This window comes from Phocoena phocoena, chromosome 9 (assembly GCF_963924675.1).
Source record: "Phocoena phocoena chromosome 9, mPhoPho1.1, whole genome shotgun sequence".
Taxonomy (NCBI): domain Eukaryota; kingdom Metazoa; phylum Chordata; class Mammalia; order Artiodactyla; family Phocoenidae; genus Phocoena; species Phocoena phocoena.
In genome coordinates this window covers 13,247,632-13,254,008 of record NC_089227.1, presented here as the reverse complement: position 1 = coordinate 13,254,008, position 6,377 = coordinate 13,247,632, and the positions used below count along the sequence as shown (strand labels likewise).

Sequence of the window (6,377 nt, the reverse complement as noted above, 5' to 3'; positions counted from 1 at the left end):
CATATATATGTGTTAGCATATGGTATTTGTTTTTCTCTTTCTGACTTACTTCACTCTGTATGACAGACTCTAGGTTCATCCACCTCATTACAAATAACTCAATTTCGTTTCTTTTTATGGCTGAGTAATATTCCATTGTATATATGTGCCACATCTTCTTTATCCATTCATCCGATGATGGACACTTAGGTTGTTTCCATGTCCTGGTTATTGTAAATAGTGCTGCAATGAACATTTTGGTACATGACTCTTTTTGAATTATGGTTTTCTCAGGGTATATGCCCAGTAGTGGGATTGCTGGGTCATATGGTATTTCTATTTGTAGTTTTTTAAGGAACCTCCATACTGTTCTCCATAGTGGCTGTACCAATTTACATTCCCACCAACAGTGCAAGAGGGTTCTCTTTTCTCCACGCCCTCTCCAGCATTTATTGTTTCTAGATTTTTTGATGATGGCCATTCTAACTGGTGTGAGATGATATCTCATTGTAGTTTTGATTTGCGTTTCTCTAATGATTAATGATGTTGAGCATTCTTTCATGTGTTTGTTGGCCATCTGTATGTCTTCTTTGGAGAAATGTCTATTTAGGTCTTCTGCCCATTTTTGGATTGGGTTGTTTGTTATTTTGTTATTGAGCTTATACAGTCTTTCTTTCATTTGTTCTTCATTTCCAACCTCTTCTTTGCCCTAGGTCCCCCAGGCTCCCCTGCTGCACGACAATGTGTTATCTTTCCTTGGAACATTTGCACTTTAAACCCATGTGAATATGGCAAGTATAAGGCAAAACATATTTTGAATCATATTTCTGGGCCTCATTGTGACCCTGGAGATCCAGTGGTTAGGACTGGGTGCTTTCACTGCTGAGGCCCTGGGTTCAATCCCTGGTCAGGGAACTAAGATCCCGCAAACCCCTTGGCATGGCCAAAAAAAAAAAAAAAAAAGAGGCCTAAAACTTGGAACAAATAGAGCCAGGGAACCTAGGTCAGCCTCAGAGTCACCTGGAAAGTTTCATGAAATGCAGATTCTAACTGCCCACTGGGGAAGTCTCATCCAGGGTGTCTTTGGTGTGGTTTCGACAATGACTTTTTGTTCATGCACACTTGTGAGCACTCTGGGGTGGGGCTAGAAGTACAGTAAGGGCAAACCCTGGGGCACAGCATTTAGGGAAGCACTTGCCCTGTACCCCTTGCATCACCCAGTCAGGGCCCTGCACTGGGGGCTTCTAAAAATGTGCGGAGGGAAATGGGTCTTTCCAGGGAGCTGGAACCAGTGACCAGGGTCAGAAAAACCAAGGTTATACCTATAAGGTCTCCTGACATGGAAACTCGATGAGTTTTCACTGTTATCTTTTAAAGACTCATATCTTTAAAGGTCACAGGCATAAGGCAATATTTCCACCTAAATCTCAGACCTAGAGATGTCTAAGAACTAATTAGAGTTAATGACATTGACTTTTCTCAAATGGATGATTTTTAACATGCTGTATTCGTTTCCTAGTGTTGCTGTAACAAAGCACCATAAGTGAGGTAGCTTAGAGTAACTATTCTCACCCAGTTCTGGAGGCCAGAAGTCTAAAATCAAGGTGTTGGCAGGACCATGCTCCCTCTGAAACCTGTAGGGGAGAATGTCTCCTTGCTTCTTCTAGCTTCCAGGGGTTACTGGCCACCCTTGGGTTTCCTCAGCTTGAAGTTCCATTACTCCAGTCTCTGCCCCCACGGTCTCATGACCTTCTTTTCTCTGTGTCTGTGTCTCTGTCTCCCTCTCGTTATAAGATGGCCTATCCCAATCCAACATGTTCTCATCTTAACTTAATTACATCTGCAAAGATCCTATTTCCAAACAAGTTCACATTCATAGGTCACGGATAGACATGAATTGGAGGGGAGGAGGGGGACACACTTCAACCCAGTCCTGTGCTCGCTTCGGCAGCACATATACTAAAATCGGAATGGTACAGACAAGATTGGCATGGCCCCTGCACAAGGATGACATGCAAATTCGTGAAGGGTTCCATGTTTTTCAAATATCATGTATCACATATATGGAATCTAAAATATGACACAGATGAACTTTCCTACGAAACAGAAACAGACTCACAGACATAGAGAACAGACTTGTGGTTGCCAACGGGGCGGGGGGGGAGGGAGGGAAGGATTGGGAGTTTGGAATTAGCAGATGCAAACTATTATATATGGAATGGATAAACAACAAGGTCCTACTGTATAGCACAAGGAACTATATTCAATCTCCTGTGATAAACCATAATGGAAAAGAATATGAAAAAGAATATATATATACATATATATGTATATAACTGAATCACTTTGCTGTACAGCAGAAATTAACACAACATTATAAATCAACTATACTTCAATAAAAAAAAATTTTGGAGGGGGCTATGCCACGCAGCTTGCGGGATCTTAGTTCCACGACCAGGGATTGAACCTAGGCCACGGCAGTGATAGAGCCAAGCCCTAACCACTGGACCGTCAGGGAACTCCCGAATAAATTTTTTTAAAAATTGTTCACCTCTTGGTTTTTCATTTGATTTGGATTCATTCTCTTCACCTACCTCCAAATAAGTCGGGGTCTTTTATAAGGATTTTAATGGATGTTGCCAATCATCTAGCACCAATTTAAAAGATGAGAAGATACTATTCTCCACAGGTGAACTAACCCATCAGATTATCGATGTGCTCTGCTCCCTTACAGAAATGCACATTTATAGGGGAGCAGCCTTTAGGGTTTGACCACCTGTATCCACTTGTATGTTTCCAAATGTAGGACACAGTGTACCTACAAAGGATTTTCTATTTCTAGGAAGGTTGGGAAAAAATAAATAAAACTCCTACTGTTTACTTGAATCTAGAAAGGAATGAAAGCTCTCTTTTTAAGTTAGCGAAGGAATGAGATAGTGACAGGCAGACCTAAAAGGCGAGTTTTTACTTTAAGCGAAACAACGAGGAATCATCGTTGTTTCTCAGTCTTAAGGATCACCAGGTTCACCTCAGTTTATAGTCAATTGAAACCCAGGGAAGCTAAGTGATTTCCCAAGGTCACACAGTGCATCAATCACCTAAAAAATACTTACTGAGCCTCTGCTACATGGAAATTTCTATGCTGGGTAGCATAGGGGCCAGAACAGAACACTTGACTCCATATTCCTAGTCTCTTAAAATTGCTGGTGCCTCAATACCAATCAAGGGAGTGGCACCAAACCAGCAGCAGCTACTGCATTCTTTATCTCCATGTACTTTTTTTAAAAAGCCAGTATCATTAAGAATGTTCTTGATCAAGCAGTAAAAAGTCATTAATTTTATCAAATCTTGATCCTTGCATACGCATCTTAATATCTTGTGTATGACATAAACAGGCATAAAGCACTTTTGTTGCATCCTGAAGTTGTCCACGAAAAGCCCTTGACTTGCAAACTGAACGAGTTGCATTTTTCATGAAATACCATTTATACTTCAAAGAACACCTGCCCAAACTAGAGTTATTCACATTTGAGTATTTGGCAGGTATTTCCTCAAAACTGAATAAAGTGAAGACAACTGACAGCGTTTGTTGCCCAAGATAAAATTTAAGCCTTCAAGTGACAAGTGAAATTTTGGAAAACTTGTGCCTACCACCATGAGCTTGACAGGTTCCCAACACTGTAAGACTTTTCTAATAAGATCTATAGTCATATTCCAAAGGTAATTTTTTCTATATTACATAATGAAGTGTGTTAACTTTTATAAGACTTGCATAACTCAGTTAATCAATATTTCCCAAATTATCAATCCATGATGTTAAAAAACCAAGCATGGGTAAAATATCTATTCAAAGTGCAAGATGAAAAAAAAAAAGTGCAAAAGATGGATCTTAATGTAGCCGAGTAGGAAAAGTTCATTGATATGGTTTTAGATTACACATTGCAACTTAGGAAACCACCACTTGTCAAGCATTGGGGGTAGTATCACACAACAGTCACAATTATCTAATAATCATCTAAAAACAAAATTTTCTTCCCCTTGCTAACTACATAACAGTGAGGATGAATTTTCTTCAAACACTTTAACCAGAACAACACCTTGCAACAGACTAATGAAAAAGAAGGTGAGAATCAAACTGTCTTCTATTAGGCGAGGCCTTAATAAAACATTTTTAATGTAAAAAAAACCCACATTCTTCTCACTAAATACTTCCCTATTTTGAAGAAGATCATTATTTTTTATTTTTAAAAATGTGTTGGGACTTCTCTGGTGGCGCAGTGGTTAAGAATCTGCCTGCCAATGCAGGGGACACAGGTTCGAGCCCTGGTCCGGAAAGATCCCACATGCCGTGGAGCAACTAAGCCCGTGAAACACAACTACTGAAGCCCACGTGCCTAGAGCCTGTGCTCCACAACAAGAGAAGCCACCGCAATGAGAAGACTGTGCACTGCAACAAAGAGTAGCCCTGCTCGCCGCAACTAGAGAAAGCCCGCGCGCAGCAATGAAGACCCAATGCGGCCAAAAATAAATAAATAAATTTATTATTTTTTTTTATTTTTTTTTTTGCGGTACTCAGGCCTCTAACTGCTATGGCCTCTCCCGTTGCGGAGCACAGGCTCCGGATGCGCAGGCTCAGCGGCCATGGCCCACGGGCCCAGCCGCTCCACAGCACGCGGAATCCCCCCAGACCAGGGCACGAACCCACGTCCCCTGCATCGGCAGGCGGACTCCCAACCACTGCGCCACACTTTATTGTTTTAAAGTGTTATTGTTTTACCTAACATGAAGTGGGTTTATTATTGGTATTGCTCTGGTCATCCCGTGGAAGTATGTGGATCCCACAAGCAAACTTTGACTCCAGTTTTGAGACTAACACACCACACACACTAAGAGGGTATGAAGAATGCTATTACTCACATAATCAGGCTTTCTGGGAAGAGCAGGGCAGGCTCCAAAGAAGGTCCAAAAACAGCTGAAGAAAGCAGGGAGAAGCGACTGGAGTCTTCTTCCAAAAACAGCTGAAGAAAGCAGGGAGAAGCAACTGGGGTGGGGCTGAAGTGAGGGCTCCCTCACGCGGACCAGATCGTGCGTGGGCTGAACTTTTCCTTGGCACAAAGGGAGGCAGCTCCTTGAGCTTTGTCACTGGCTTCAGCTGTGGGGCGAGAGGGCCAGGTTAGGCACAGAGGCTGGAAGGTGTCAACACTCAAATAGCAACAACGGGGTCGGACTCCTTATTAAAATTCACCCTTGATATTGGACTGATGTCTGGAATGTGGCCATGTTTCGTTTAATTGAATTTGAACTTGTAAGAAACAAACCATTATGGTGTTCTATGAAGCCTGTAGGCTGGTTAGGGAGGTGAAAGTTCTGTTGAATGCCTTAAGAGCCCAGTGTTCTGTATTTTGCAAAGTGAAACGTGTGCGTTGGTTGCTATCAATAATATTTAGAACTGCAAAGGAGATAAGAAGGGTCTTGGTGAGCCCTCATATTGTTGCTTTCGTAGGTGCAGAGATATGGGTGACCTTGGTTTATATTTTGGGTATCTGTGAAGCAAGAGATTCCTAGAGTGTTTGACCCATAAGGATGCAACCTTGGATAAGGAATTGTTGCTGCCACTTGGCTGGACCAGATGGCTGACTATTGGCAATGAACAACCCATGCATCTGTAAACATTTGTTGGCTAGGGATCAGGGCTAAGATGACTGCCTGAAGTCCAGCTAATTGTGCTGACACTGTGTCCTGTCCTTAGTTACGGATGACCCCATAAAGGGATAAAAAGCAGCAGCTCTCCAGAGAGCTCCATCACGTATAGGGATGGCAATGATGTCTGTAAACCATTCAAACTCCCATTGCTATTCACTGTATCGACCCCAAGGCTCCCCAAGTAGCCATGAGGTCTGGAGAGGGGTGACCTCTTCCAGCATGGTAGCATCTGGCAAAGGTTGTGAGACAAATAACCCAGGGCTACTTGAAAGAGGGCCTCAATGACATTCTCCAGGCCTTAAACATCAATTATCAAAACTTTCAACTTAGGTTGATTACATGTGTAACAGAGGCTTGGGCGGACCCAGCAGATGCAGCATAAAGCAGCCAACTCAGGGTGTAAGCTCCCTAGCAGGCAGCAACACAGCTCAAAGAGCACGCTGGCCAGCCAGCAGGCAGCAGCTCAGAATGCATGCCTGCCAGCAGGAAACAGAACCAGTTAGCGAATCAAAGCAGGAGAAGAGAGACCCTTGGTAGTGGTCACCACTTAGATACTCAGTGGTTGGGTTCACTCTGCCTCCTTGGGGTGATCGCAACATTTATTTACACAGAAATAAGTAAATAAATAAACAAATCAATCATTAATTTTAAAATAAAATTTTGAATTCTCAGTTTTAATTTCTAATACAGTAAAC

At 42.3% G+C, this 6,377-nt stretch overlaps 1 non-coding gene across 1 annotated transcript; it reads left to right on the top strand.

The window, feature by feature from the left end:
- Nucleotides 1–1,914: 1,914 nt before the first annotated feature.
- LOC136128669 (U6 spliceosomal RNA) lies at nt 1,915–2,021 on the top strand. The gene has a single exon (XR_010656254.1). It is a non-coding gene; the product is annotated as a U6 spliceosomal RNA (small nuclear RNA).
- Nucleotides 2,022–6,377: the final 4,356 nt, after the last annotated feature.